The 15,608-nt window shown below is 39.7% G+C and overlaps 1 protein-coding gene across 9 annotated transcripts in view; it reads left to right on the top strand.

Annotated features, from left to right (window-relative positions):
- The window catches only part of LOC144313014 (uncharacterized), a 146,267-nt gene that overhangs the window by 34,804 nt on the left and 95,855 nt on the right, over positions 1 to 15,608 (top strand). Inside the window, exon 4 of one of the 9 annotated variants that reach the window (XR_013378668.1) lies at positions 4,805 to 4,852. The exons of the other annotated variants lie outside the window; for them this stretch is intronic. The gene's annotated coding sequence lies outside the window, so the exon portion shown is untranslated. Of the gene's footprint in view, positions 1 to 4,804; positions 4,853 to 15,608 lie in introns of those variants that run through there. 9 annotated transcript variants of the gene reach the window in all.

Below are 15,608 nucleotides of genomic sequence, written 5' to 3'. Positions count from 1 at the left end.
ATTAACAGGGAAAGGCTGGAGTGTACACCACACTAGCTGTTTAATTGGCTGGCGTGGTGGAAAGTGAAAATTCAGGGTGTGTTTTCAAAAATTATTCAGAATTTCAAGAGGGCAGGAGAAGAGCATTAGACCAAGAAGCATGCAGCCTTCTAAAACACAGGGTTCTCTGTGACTGCCTTGGCTTTATCTGCAAAAGGAGGTGGTTCTTAATTAACCAATGTCTATGCAGTTTTCTAAAGTCAACATTTTATCATTCTCATTACAGCTTATTTGACCCAGTGCTCTACAGTTATGAGGTTAAGAGATGATTTTTCCTAAAGCCATTTCTCCCACCCATTCCCTACTGATGGTTCTTTCATGGCTACTACTGTCCTCCTACTTTCTCAGTCATCTTGTTTTATCTGTCTCCCTCTACTCTTTTGTTCAGTAAACCACCAGGTCTTGTCCCTCATAATGTTTTTTTTTTAAATTTCATTTAAAAAATGAAATGAAATGAAATGAAATGAAATGAAATGTAGACACACAGAGAGAGGCATAGGCATAGGCCAAGGGAGAAGCAAGCTACCTGTGGGGAGACTAGACTGATGCAGGACTCCATCCCAGGACCCTGGGATCATGCCTTGAGCCAAAGTCAGACACTCAGCCACTGAGCCACCCAGGTGTCCCCCTTATAATGTTTTATGCCTATTTATTCCTGACCATTCTCATGACCAGGACCACATTCCAAGTCTTAGCTTATTACAACAACTTTTTTAAAGGTTAGCCTGACCATCTGCGTTGATTATTAATTCTGTGTCATAAATCATCCTCAAGCTTATCTTGGCAGTTTTTCTGCCTCAGAGATTCAGGAATAGGTTAACTGGGGAATCTGGCTTAGGATCTCACTCATAAAATTGCAGTCAGGATATCCCCAGGGTGCAGTAATTTGAAGGCTTGATGAGCTGGAGGATGTGCTCCCATAGTGGCTCATGCATATGGAAGGCAGGTTGATGCTTAGCTGTTGGTAGGAGGTTCTCATTTTCCTCCCTAGATGGGCCTTTCCAATGGGCAACTTGAGTGTCCACATGACACAGGGGCTGACTTCCCTGAAGTGAAGGACCCAAGAGAGCCTATCAGGCAGAAATTATAATTTGATAATCTCGCCTTGGAAGTCACCCACTATTCTTTTTGCTATATTCTATTTGTTAGAAGTGAGTCACTTAGGGGCACCTGGATGGCTCAGTTGATTGAGCAGTTGACTCTTGGTTTTTGGCTCAGGTAATGATCTCATGAGTCGTGGGATGGAGCCCTGCATTAAGCTCTGTGCTTAATGGGGAGTCTGCTTGAGATTCTCTCCCTCTGCCCCTCCCCTGCACTCACACGCCTATGCACACACACTCTCTCTCTCAAATAAATAAATAAATAAATAAATAAATAATAAATAAATAAATAAATAAATAAATATTTTTTTAAAAAGAAGTGAATCACTTTATTCAGTCCACATTCAAGGAGGGGAGAGTTAGGCCTGGCTTCGTGAAGAATGGAGTGTCAAAGTTTTACAGACTGGGGTGCCTGAGTGGTTCAGTTGGTTAATTTGCCTTTGGCTTAGGTCATGATCCCAGTGTCCTGGAATTGAATCCCCTGTAGGGCTCCCTGCTCAGTGGGAAGCTTACTTCTTCCCCTCTGTCTGGGACTCCCCCTACTTGTGCTCACACTCTCTCTCTTGCTCTGTAAAATACATAAACAAAATCTTTAAGAAAAATTTTAACAGACATATTGTAAAACCTTTACATCATCTTTTTCTCTACATGCTGTAAGCCACGTTTTACGTTCCTTCCAAATCCAACTCCCTAAACTAAGACTTTCATTGATTCCATTTATTTAGTTGATACATTTCGGATCAGAAAAATGTAAGTGACTTTCATGTGCTAAAGGATGAGTAAAAACATCCCTTATTGTTCTACTCAGCAAACCTGTGATCCATCATATTGCTGGACTTTGTCACCTTCTCCAGCCAGGCCTGCCCAGTTACCAATCCTAAACATACCTGGATCAGTGTCAGGTGTGGACATCATGCTTTTGAGGGGGCTCACTGTTCCTTCCAGTTTGAATAGTCTCTGCTTCAGCATGTTCAGGATCAGAGTAAAACCCATTCAGCCATTCTTTCACATTTTCTGTGGCAAGTCTTCCAGAATCAAGAACACAGTGCTTCTCCTTTTGCTTTTAGTTTTCAGCCAATTAGTGGCAATTTATTGGACACCAATCTTTGAGGATCCAGACAGTTGTGCAGAGAGGTGGAGATATAAAAATGAACTTGTTTTAAAGTTTGAAGTATTCCTATCTAATGTTCATAGCTGTTTCTTTTTAACTTCCCTTATGGCAGATTTTTTAGGAGCCTTCTTCACTGGGTCTCGTCCAGTGTGAGGTATATGCTGGATATTCAATAAATGTTCACTGATTGAAGAAGTAAATCAAGATTAGAAAAGCAATAAAGCTAATTCTCTCCACCAAAATAAATGGCATTTTACTTTGTTCCTTTAAAAAATGATAGCTATGCTGAAGCACTTGGGAGAACTATTTTGTCTTAAGCTGGGGTTTTAAGACTTTGAACATTAAACTGCTTACAGCAGCAAAAAGGTAATAACTTCAAACTCATAACTGGTTCTCTGTTAACCTTCTTTGGCTCATCAGCTCATCTTATATCTGCTTGTGATATTGTCACTCTGACTTGATCTGTGTTTGAGATTCAAAGGAGCTCTTAATGAATTCAGAACTGTCATATGGTGTAGTCAATATTATAAGGAAAAAAAGCCCTTTGTGAAAGTTTTGTGAGACCCTACCACAACCCTCTACATGAACATTCTTGCAATTGACTGTCAAATGCCCCAATGCCTCTTGTTTTGATTTTCTATAGATACTTAACATGATTAAGGAACAACTTAATTGTAGTGAAACATTTCAGCTGGGAGAGCTCTGCTTTTACAAAAGGCAGTTCTAAAAGCTTGGGAGTTAATCATGAGTCTGACTCCAAGAAAACCTTCATCCACAGGGGTGTGAATGCTCCTCCCAAGAGAGAAAACAAGGTGCTGAACAAAACTGCCTGATGAAAATCTGATGAAATAGAAGGGATTTTCTGTTGGATAGCCTTGAGTTTTGTCTTTTTAAAACCCATGCTTACTGTAAGCATCAATAAAAGGGGGAAGTTGACTTTACTTGACCTATAGGAAAAAATCTGATCAACTAGAATCAGGACTGGATCCTCTAGGCAGCTGTGGAGGAATCTTGTTGGACACACTGTATTAGCAGGCTGAATTAACTACTTATGAGTCTTTATCACTAAAAGAAATAAATTTAGAGATCAGACTTGTAAGTACTTCTGAAATTAAGACTTCTCCACCAGAGCCAAAGACAACAACTGTGTCTCCTGATTTCCTCACTGGGGAGTGTTGTATGGCTATATGGTCCATGCTAATGTTCATCTTGTTAAACAAAATCAGCCATCAACTAAGAAACGACTTGATATTCTCTTAATGTTTTACCTACACAAAGGCAGTGTGGGGTTGAATTATATATGGTTTCCAAATGCAACCTTTCAAGCTTAAGCTGCTTTGGAGTTGGGTATGGAGTACATTTCTTAATTGTGTATTAGCTAAATGTTAGAAAAATTAGAAAGTTGGCCTTAAAATATTTTAAAAATACAACAAAGAATAGATTCTCATTAAATAGGGAAGGTTACAATAGAGTCCTTTCTGAGGTAGAGGGAAGTACCCAAAACTTCTTTAGAACATGACTTGATGATCATATGTTTTCACTTTTATGACCAGCCTTTCTGCATTTGAAAGAAAATGTCAGTTCTATGGACTTTCTCTTTCTCTAAAAACTGATTGCCACCTTCCAGTTGTGTTCTGAGATGTCTAACAGTTTCTATGCCCAGATAACCAAGCCTAGGTAATGCTACAATAATATGATGAGCACGCTTACAGGCATTATATAACTAATCTTGTAGCACTGGGACAGCAGGACATCCTGGGATGCTCTGTCATTCACAGCTAGAGAACCAGGAGCTCAGCCTCTCTGGAGAGCATTGCCCATGGTGCCTCCGCAGGGCTGGGTCCCTCTGACTTCTAACCTCAGGCTCCAGTTATAATTCCTTCCTTCCCACACAGTGATTTGGCTAGAGGCAATATGCCCTGGGGACACAAACCAGGTTCTCAAAACTTTTTCTGGGGAGATCCAACTAATGGATGAAAGGAAAGTCACCTGCGGGACAACTTCTCATGAGGACTCATGGTCAAAATTTTTTTAATTGACAATAGCATAGAAAGATTCTATGGGAAATTTGGGATATGGTGTAGTTATTACTTCATTCCTCTCTTACCCACACTCACTTCTTGAGAATCCTCACTGAGCAATACATCACTATTTATGCAAGTGTTCATGTCATTGCAAGTATCCCAGGGATTCCACTGACTCTAATAATAATTAGATACTTATTAACCCTAATAATCTTGAAGAGAAGAGTAAAAGAATATATCAAATGAGCTTACTAGGACCTGCCCGTCAAGGGGTCTACTACTATCTGGGTCACCAGCTAACCCTGTGACATTGCGTCTTATTTAATCTGTGGTTCATTTTCCTCCTTTTAAAATTAGGAACCAGACTAGATAGCCTCAAAAGTCCCTTCTCTATAATCTTGTGAATTTATAAATTCACACAAAGATTTTTTTTTACTTTTATAGCCTTTATTTTTCATGATTATAAAAGAAATTTTTAATGAGGAAACTTCCTAATACTAAATTTGAATTCACTTGTTTCTACCATAAAGCATTCTGACCGTCACTTTTCAAAAAGACTACAATGAAAAGAAAACTCCAAAAAAAAAAATTAAAAAAAAAAAAAAAAAAAAAAAAAAAGAAAACTCCAGGAGACCGTTGCCCATGGAATACACAAGGATTAAATAAGGGAATTCACATGAAGTTTTAGCACTTAGTAGGTTCTCAATAAGTGGAAAAACATTCTTATTGTTGGTATCATAATCATTAATTCATTCAATAAATATTAGTGCATATATGAGCTAATGGAGCTCTATAAAATGTCAAATAAGACAGACAAATTTATTATCTTTGGTATAACGATTTGGTATATGGAACCATAGCAATTCCCAAGCTGACCCAGGGGGTTTTAGAACCTGAAGAACATATGTTCATGACCCCATGTACCCTCTTCCCTTTGGCCTCACCCTGGAATGGGCCAGGGAATAGCCCCATAGATGGAATGAGTCTGAGGTACTGCTTCAAGGGAAAGAACCCTCCTGGACTCTGATTTGCTGAAGAGTCATAAGGACAATTTCTCATGTTTTTGTTCAACAAAGTCCACTCCAGGCTTATGTTAAGAAGACACTTGACGGGATGAGCACTGGGTGTTATTCTGTATGTTGGTAAATTGAACACCAATAAAAAATTAATTTATTAAAAAAAAAGAAGTCTTTGGTCTTTTCCTTCTCCTTTCAGAGTATAAGGGCACTAGGCTTGCCTAAGGTTATGTGACTATCTTTTCCTCAAATCATTTACTGGTACTTTTTATCCCTTCTAAGAGCTAAAAAATAATAACAAAGTGTAGCAATATTGCCAGTAAGTTCCATGGATGCATGCTAGTTAATCATTCTCTACTTTCTGGATGCAAGTTATACATAAAATAAAGTCATCCTCCCACACCCACATTTAGAAAAACTTTAATTTGATTACGTCAATGACAGACAACTTGACAGTAAGAAATCATTAGTGACAAAGTTGACTAGGTAAACCCGGTTTTACTGTTTGTTTGTTTTTTTTTTTTTAAAGATTTTTAATTTATTTATTCATGAGAAACAGAGAGAGAGAGGAGAGGCAGAGACGTAGGCAGAAGGAGAACCAGGCTCCTCACAGAGAGCCTGATGTGGGGCTCCATCCCAGGACCCTGGGATCATGACCTGAGGCGAAGACAGATGCTCAACTGCTAAGCCACCCAGGTGTCCTGGTTCTATTGTTTTTGTTCAGTTCTCATTGAAGCTTTTGGAAGTTCAAAAGGACACATTTACCTATTTCCTAGTGAGATTCTCTAAAAAAAAATCTTCCTAGCTTTCAAATATGTTGACCAACACTTAATAAAACACTAGTTTTCCAACTTCCTTTCCCTTAACATATGCACATGTTTGGCCACATATGATGAAATTCAGTTCCTAGGAGCAACCTAATCCAATTAAGGGATTTAAGATTTTGTGATACTCAGATCCACAGATTGGCTCCAAATCATATATGACTCTGGGATACTTTTCTACTCTTCTTTTTTACCCCTACTCCTTCTAGTCACACACTAGGGAGGAATGGGAAGCTGGCAAGTGGGAGGGAGAAAATGTTTTCTTCTTTGCTGCAAATAATGCCAATGCATGGTAAGAAAGGTAGCATCTGGGATGCCATTAAATGCTTCAGTTAACAGGAAGAAAAAAGAAGTTTTTCTAGTGTCATATAGAGACAACCAGAGGGGTTTAAAATACCTTTATGAAAGAGTAGACAATGAGTTAAGCTATAACCATTTTAGAAAGAATATAAAATTCATACTTTTACTATTAGCCTGTTTTGGCTACCATCAAAATATGTGCACTTCTCTCTCAGAGCTGCATGACACACCATGGTGGGATCAAACCACCCTCAGGACCTTTGCTCTCCTTTCACCAACCTCTGCTTATCTCTCAAAGTCAACTTTAATTAATTCTGCTACTTGCTGGGCTCACTTATCCCTCCTATAAATGGCTCTCATGAATTTAAAAAGGTATAAAGGGGAATTATTACTTTCTTAGTGGAATGATAGAAAAAAGAATTGAAAGACAAAAACAAAGGTCCTTGAATTTGGGCCAACTTTTACTTCTCTGCCTGCTTCACTACCTATTTTGTCATTGATCATTGTTTATTGAACATACAGTTTTCCATGAGCTGTGGGGGCACAAAAAGGAATCAAGGAAAGAAAAACATGTAATTAATTTAATGTAATATATTCTTTCAAGCCAGTATTTATTTATTTATTTATTTTAGAGAGAGAGAGAGTGTGTGCATGGGTCAGATGGGGAACAGAGGGAGAAGGAGAGAATATCAAGCTGACTCTCCATTGAGTATGGAGCCTGATGGAGGGCTCCATCTCGCAACCCTGAGAACATGACCTGAGTTGAAACCAAGAGTCAGACGCTTAACTGACTGAGCTGCCAGGCACACCTCAAGCATTTATTTTTAAACTTAAATTGAGTTCTGATGACAAGCTGTGTTCAGTGTTAGATTCTGGTAGTGCCAAAGATTAAAGATGCAGTCTTGACTATCTACCATAAAAAATATTTAAAAAGTACAAATAAAGTGCCTTGGAATCTTAGAAGGGAAAAAGTATAAAGCATCAGAGAAGTTTTTAAGGCAGACTGAGTGCTGATAAGGGAAATAAAATTATAAAGATGTTAATGCAAAAATTATGCCCAAGGCCATAGACATTGAAAATAAAAGCAAGAGATATCATTTTAATTTTGGTTATATTTGTTCTTCAGTTGAAGAAAATTATTTAAAATATTTATTAATAGTAAAGCAGCTCTGGATAATGGTTCTTGGATGTGCCTCAAACTAAATAAAGGACAGAACAAGTAGACGTGTGAAGGCTACACAAGTACTTGTATCTCAATAAATCTCTATGAAATGAGACAAGTATTGAAAGAAATTTTCATCATGAAAATTTGGGGCTTGGTGGTAGGAGGAAATCACTGGATTGCCTACAAGTAAGCCAAATATGCATCCCTCTTTTTAAAAACAATTAGGTTTAAATAATTTAAACATTTTAAACAATTAAACCTTCTGTAAAATTTTTGGGTATCAAGTAAACTCAAGGCATGCATTTCAAAGAATCTTTGTGGGAAGAGGTTTTTGAAATTACTTCTCAGGTTCCCCATCCCACTCTGCCCTGCATGAAAGAGCCAGTTTTACTGGGTCCTACCATGAGCCTACCTATTTAATACTAGAGAAATAATTCTAGCACTATGTATTTCAAGAAGGGAAAAAAATCCAATTAAAAGAGATAATTACTTTCTGGCACAAATGTAGTTTTGTTTCTGACTGTCCAAAGATTAATGACAGCAGTCCATCATGCCTGGTCTTTTTCCCCAGTAGCTTGCACACTGGGCCTCTGTAAATCTCTTTTCTTATCCAAATAGGAAACTGTGAGATTCAGCAGACCTCATGGCTCTTGCCTCTCGCTGTCTGGACAATAGATCTGTTGGCATTAGCAATGGGAAAAGCTAATTAAGTCTTTCTCCAACTCTTAGGCCAGAATGGAATTACTCTTTTAGATTACAGCGTTGTTAAGTTCTTTATTACATCTTTGAACTAGAGAAGTGATCTTTCATCTGCTAATTTTGCCCTAAATCCACAACCTGAGATCTCTCTTTCTCAAGAGGAGGGGATAGACATTTCGAAGCCTGCACATGAGCCTTATGGATCTTAGTCTCTGTTCTCCCTTTATTTTCCTTGATGAAAGAGAAGTTGTTCAAATGACCATAAGAAATTAAGAGCAGCCTGGACTGGAAAACAAACAAACAAACAAACAAAAACAATGGACAAATTGATGTCTGAGCTTCTGAAATTGCACTTTGACTTTGAAAAATTAATGTAAAAATATTCCATCAAAATTGGTTCTTGTCTTATAGGCTTAATGTGGTTGGAACTTAAAAGCACATGGAACATTCCTATCATGCACCCAGGATCATTTGGCCTTGAAGGCATCTATGTATTAATATTTGGAAGCATCTTGATTCACCCATAAATGTACACTGATATGGGTATTGAAATGGATTTAAAATGGGAAGTACTCTTATCAAAATCTTATCTTTTAAAAAAATTAGACTTAGATATCGACCCCACTCTCTCTCTATTGTGATAATGTTTTTTTTTCACTAAAGAGGTGAATCTGAGAGTTTTCTAGAAAACTCTTATAGGAGCTTACCACCTTAGTAGTAAGGTAGTGTTCTGGTATGAAATCTGGATATTTAGAAAACACAAGTAGAGAAGATTTTACTTTACAAAAGACTCCACTATACTATCCTACTAAACATCAGTTTTCTCTTAGGTGTTAAAAATATTATTCGGACTTTCAGAATAAATCTATAGTTTAAAACTTGATTCACCAGAAACCAACTAAATAGGATGTTAAACTATTTGGTTTTTTTTTCCTTGATAGTCTATTTCTATGACAAAGAGGAAAATCACAAGAACAAAACACTGATTTCAGGAATTTGTTTACTTACACATTTATTTACATTTACATATTTATTTACATCTTTACAAAGCACAGTGATTTACACCCAATCTCCCTCCTTCCCCAATTCTCCTTCTTCTCTTCCTCTTTGAGCTTATAAATGTTTACTGAACACCACCTGTGTCCCCACCTTGTGGTACCTGCCAGCAATGCAATGGTAAGCAAGGTAAGCCAGGTCCCAGGCCCAGAAGTTGGGATTGGAGGTTGCATTCTGCTGGAAGTATAAACAAGAAAGCAGAACATTCCAGTAAGCCCAGGGATCACAAAGGAGGGCACTGTATGGAGATTGAGGTCAGGGCAGGGATATCTAAGCTGAGATCTCAGGGATCAATAGCAGGTGCCAGGCAGGGAGGGTAGAAGGGTCTTCCAGCTAGAGGGTACAGTGCAGAGGAAAGCCTGAGTGTAAGGGAAGGAATATAATCTTTGAGGAATTACAAAAACCTAGATACAATTGAAAGGCCAGTCTGGAGGAGTGGCAGGGAAAGGCCAAAGATAAAGACTGAAAGACTAACTGATCAGAAGGTTTTAAGAGTTACCAAGCTAGTGATGATATGATTTGAACTGCCATGGTGGCAGTGGGGTTAGAGCATAGGAGTTGGTTTCCAGAGACATTTGAAAGGTAGAATGAGCTTTGAAGAATAAATGAGTGTGTGTGCATGTGTGTGTATGAACATGTGTGTGTGTGTATGCAGGTGCATGTGTGGTGGGCTGTGGAGAAAGAGGGAGAGGGAGAGGTAAAGACCCAATAGAATTTCTGGTTTTGACAACTATGACAGTATGACAATGCCTGAGATCCACAAAGCAAGAGGAGGAGCAGGTCTAGTAGAGATTGTGATTTCAATTTAGTGAAAAATCAAGAGTCAAAATGACTGGTACATGGTTCTGAACATGAAAACGGAGACCATAGTTGGAGACACAGAATGGGGGGTTGGTCATTGACACCAAAAAGATTATTAAAGCTATGAGAGGGAGTGAATCTACAAGAAGCATGTGAGGATAAAGTGAGAATTTAGCAGTCCATTCTGCTCATCAGTGGGCAATAACCATGCATGCAACAAGCTATCAATGTTCCTCTCTTGGACTTCTTTTCATCTGCAGAAATTTCTGATTCTGACTCCCCCTGGGACCTTCCATAGTGTGTTGTATGGGCAGGTGCATTGGAGAACCATCCAGACCGCTGGACACAGAGGGGAACACAGAGTCCTGGCTCCATAGTGGCGGGCTCAAGCCACACAGAAAGAGTGTTCACCCATTTCTCCACGGAGATCAGGTTCCACAGACTTGCAGGCAGTTGTGGAAAGAGTCAAACTATTTGGATACAAGTTTCTTTAAAAGCTGCCATTTTTCCCTGAGCATAATCACATCAGTTATGTTCGTCCACATAACATGTTTCAAACTGGGGAGTAAAGGTAGGATTATATTCCCCTCCAAACCATCTAGAACTGTGCATTGGTTTTCTATGGAATTTCTTCTCACAGTTGGCCATCCTTTCGTGCATAGAGTGCCAGACTTTTCAATTTAAACTAGACATCATTTTGCTCAAGAAACAAAGCTAACGGCAGATGTGTTTGTGTTTGGTGGCGAGTCTCTGCATTTAAGCAGGTGTGGGAAGGAACAGCATTTGCTAACTATAAAACCAAGAAAATTCATACAGAATAGTAAATAGAATTATCCACTTTTTTAAAAAATAAATTTATTTTTTATTGGTGTTCAACTTACCAACATACAGAATAACACCCAGTGCTTTTATTTCTCTGCAACCTAATGCTTTTTGAGAATGCCCACAACTATTGAAAGGAAAATATTAACCAGAATAACAGGCAGCCATCATACATTCAATAACACTTCCAGGCAAATTTCAGGGGACATTTAGGATCATTCCCTTAGGACTTGTGTCCAAACCAGAGTTCGGAAATTCATTTTGGGGAAAATGGCTTTGAAATAATTGAGCACCATAATGTGGCAAAGCTGCATAATTCAGTTCATAATAACTGTTTAGAAAGACACACAGCTTAATAAATGGAAAATAAAAGCACGTGGGTGAAATACTTTGAGGATAAACTAAAGGCAAAGAGAAAAAAACAGAAAAATTGGTTATGCCGGAAAATGATCAGGAAACTATGGTTTGGCTTGCAGGATCGTGAACATCAACACTTAAACTACATTGTCTGTTAAACTTCTGTCTAGGAATAAAGAAGTATGTGTGTACGCTGAAACATCCTGAGGATTAATGAGTGTGTGTTTAAAGTCTCACAAAGAGCCCAGATGAAAGACACTGTACATAAACAAAGCATTTGTGTTGTTTAATCTAACCATGGCTAAATGCACAGTAATAACCACAAGAAAGCATCTGTCTCCATGAAGGAACTTGAACTTCAAAGAAAGAGGGACAAGTGCTTAGCATAACTGACACATCCCCAATTTTCCTGTTCCAGATTCCCTTGGAGGCTATGATTTTTTTTTCTTTTAAAACTCCCTGGAGGGCAGTGCCGGTGGCGCAGCGGTTTAGCGCTGCCTGTGGCCCGGGGTGTGATCCTGGAGACCCAGGATCGAGTCCCACATCGGGCTTCCTGCATGGAGCCTGCTTCTCCCTCTGCCTGTGTCTCTGCCTCTCTCTTCGCTCTCTCTGAATGAATGAATAAATAAATCTTAAAAAAAAAACAAAACCAAAAACTCCCTGGATTTGCAACAATCAAGGAACATTGTCTCCTTATCAAGCTGATTTGTTCTGAAGTTACAGAACAGGAATTTAACCTCTTCTTGCTTCTCTGTGATGCAACAGCACACTCCTTTGGAGCTGTGGAGGCAGTGCGCTGTAGCGCCCAGACCCTTCTCAGGCATATCCAAGACACTCTGACTTTCATGTGGGGATAATTAGCAGTGAAATACAAAAAAGTTAAGGTGTCTTGGTGTAGACTAGAGCATAGGCCTTTTCATTTGTAATTTGGCCAACTGTAAGACCAGAAGTGCGGGATCCCAGATGGAACTGCTGCCAACCGGCAACACGGGCACAGAGTGATAACCTTGACCTCTGTGGGGACAGTGATGTCCTTCAAGAGCAGGTATTTGTGCTGGCTGATGGTCTCAGTTCATGTGCCAAAGGAGAAGGGACTCCTCCTAAGAGGAGTTTATCCAGGGAAGAGGAGAAACTAAAGAGAATATACTCCCCAAAAAGAACATGCCGCCAAAAGATGCAGGTAGAAAACACTCAGGCAGGAGAGAAGCAGAGAGCTACAGTAGCACATGAACACTGCTGTCAACTGATAAGGGCAACAGCCAGCCTCTTCCAGAACAAACTATAGAAAAACAGAACTTACCACAGAAATTACTGAGGCAGCACCTGGAGGCATGAAGTTGAGGAACCTTGGGGGACTTTAAGTCCTCTGAAGCAGAAATCAGATGTCCCGGCAAGATGCATGGGGCGTGTAGAGGAGGCTTGAGAGGAACCAGAGGACAGGATCTTCTCCTTAACACAGGGGACAAGAGGCATCACTAAATTCTTAGAGAACAGAAGAGTAAAGTGACATAAAACTCTCTTAATCCTTTATAAACCGTCATTTTAAGTGTAGATCCCAATAGAGAGTGTGATTTAGGCATTCTCACAAATCTGATAAGATCCTGTTTAAATGCAAGGACATATGAACCAGTGGTGCCTCCCCAATTATTCAAAGGAGATTATGGAGGCAGGGACGGTGGGGAGGGAAATAATCCAGGTAAGAAACACTCTAATGAAATCCTGCGTTAATAAAGTATACATATGCCTGAAAGAGCTAAATGTTTCAGGAAGGTTCCTCTTCTCTTTTCTCATCGGTAAAATAACTGTGGAAAGTAGCCCCCACTTCATGAGTATTCATGAGACCAGATGAAAAATGCACTTAAAGCCTAGCAAACAGAGAGTGCTCAATAAATGCTTGTTACGATTACTCACCATCACCCCTCACACATATGCATGTTTGTGTACACCCCTATCCATAGACACCCAAACAAAGCCATGATCCAGTTTTTAAAAAAATAGAGTCTTGGAAAAGAAAATGCAGATCAGAATGAAAGCAGTGTATAATTGGTTTTGGAAGAGGAAGGGATCATTTTTCTTCTCCCAACAAACAACAGATTGCCTTACCTTATCCAATGATCCATAAAGATAAATACAAAGATAACAAACTGGCTGGTTTTTTTTTTTTCTTTCCATTTTGAAGAGAAAGTTTCTGCCTTTGAAAGGTGTCTGATTAATTTGTGTGTGTTGGGGGGGGGGAGCATTTTCATTTCCTTAATGTGTATTTTTCATTTACGCTGATTTGATCTCCTGCTAAACTACATAAAAAGGCTAGTAACCCTTCCGGTAAGAGCTTTCAACCCTAACACTCAGATCCCGGTTATGTCAGCAGTGATAAAATATTTTCCAGAGCATGTTACTCACATCACACATGACTCTTAGTGTAGCAGGAAAGCTTGGTAGCGATTCGAGTTGGGAGTTGGTTCGGAAATGTTTTGCTTTCACCCGGCTGTCCGCTGGCTTTTTACCTAGGCTACACCTGCCGGCAAAATCTTTTCTCTGCCCCTGGGTTTCCTAACCCTGTATCTTCTCCGACTCTCTGGCAAGGACATGGGCAGGTTGCATCCAAGATTTAGAAACAGTTACAGTCCCCATGCTCCCCGCTAAAGTGGCTGGGGGAAGGGGGAAAGTGGGGGGGACAGCTTTGTGCTAAGGAACAGCTTCCCATTTTCATTCCCTTTACCAGCAAGGCCTTATCAGTGGTCACCCAGGGCACAGAGTTAACGGTGTCAGGACTACTTCTGACAGCACAGCATGTCTACCCAGCCGATTTTGTCTTTTACAAAATACCTGTTGGCCACGCAGAATTTGAAAAGGCTGCCGGCAGCCACTGCCAGGTGTGAATCAAAACGACAGTGGCAAGTTCCTATTCGCAGACCAGGGTTTGACATGGGTCCCAGGGAAACGCTGAAGGCCTTGGAAGGTGCCAGGCAGTTTCGTGTGTGGGTAACTGCGTAGCCGATAATCCAAGCGTTCAACTTGTATTGGACCCAACAGAGGGTGTCTGAGTTCATAGTCTTTGCTTGATTTTTTTCAGCGGGGTTAGAAAATTGGCCAGCGTACTTAAATTAAAAGCACAGCAGGCTGTAAAAAGAAGTTTGTTGGCACCCTACAGAATCAATGTCAGCAAGAGCAATAATTTATTCAGCCTACGATCGACCTGTTTGTTGTTTCTCACTGTGTCACATAGTTTTCTGAATTGCTTTCAAGATTTGTACAGATTTTACAATGTTTAATTAAAAGAGCATTATATTCCTAGGGTGTGCATAGTCATAGGTGCCGGGGCATAAGAAGGGTTCCAAGTATTCCAGTGGAACAATAATACTTGGATTCTTTTTTTTTTTTAAGATTTATTTATTTATTTACTCATGAGAGACACAGAGAGAGAGGCAGAGACACAGGCAGAGGGAGAAGCAGGCTCTCTGTGAGGAGCCTGATGCAGGACTTGATCCCAGGAGCCGGGATCATGACCTGGGCCAAAGGCAGATGCTCAGCCGCTGAGCCACCCAGGTGCTCCGATGATTCGATTCTATAGAACCTTGTGGAAACAAAATTAAATGGAGGTACATACAAGAATGGGCTGGGTTTGATTTTTAAGGAGAAACCATTTACAAGTTCTGCTGTTAAAGATGTTCTATGGAGACATTGTCATAACAAAACGATGATGACGAATATTTATTGATTTCTCACTAAGGTTCAGAATAAATGCTAGGCACATCATGCATTAAGTCGTTTAAACCTTGCAACATGTCCATGGTGGAGGTGCTTTGATGATCCTCATTTTATATATTAGGAAATAGGCTGGCAAGAGGCAGAGAAGGAAAACAAAGTTCAGTCTGCCCAATTTAGTGCCTATAGACTTACATGCTAGTTATACTGCCTCTACACCCCAGAGAAACTTCTAGAGGGCTGTAGAGATGGCATGAGTAACCATTCTAATAGCCTGTGCTGAGTCCTGCTTCAGAACCACAGCCATTGTTGCAGTAAAACCAGTATTTTTTCATTATTCAACTGAATCATTATCCCTTCAATGTTATGATTGAGGAAACCATGATTTATTACCCCGACTTTATTTACAAGTGATGGGTAGGCACACACAGTTGTCTTTATCAAAGAGGAAAAATAGTGAAGAAAATAGAGCAATGGACCGTGAGTCATGAGACCTGGATTTTGACTCACTGTTCCACTAATTAACTGTGTGCCTTTGGGCAAGTCACTCTACCCACCCACCCCCCCTCACCCTCCCATCCCTTTATCA

Source organism: Canis aureus, chromosome 4, assembly GCF_053574225.1.
Source record: "Canis aureus isolate CA01 chromosome 4, VMU_Caureus_v.1.0, whole genome shotgun sequence".
In the NCBI taxonomy this organism is placed as follows: Eukaryota; Metazoa; Chordata; class Mammalia; order Carnivora; family Canidae; genus Canis; species Canis aureus.
Note: the sequence above shows the minus strand (reverse complement) of the source record. Positions and strands in the feature narration are given on the sequence as shown.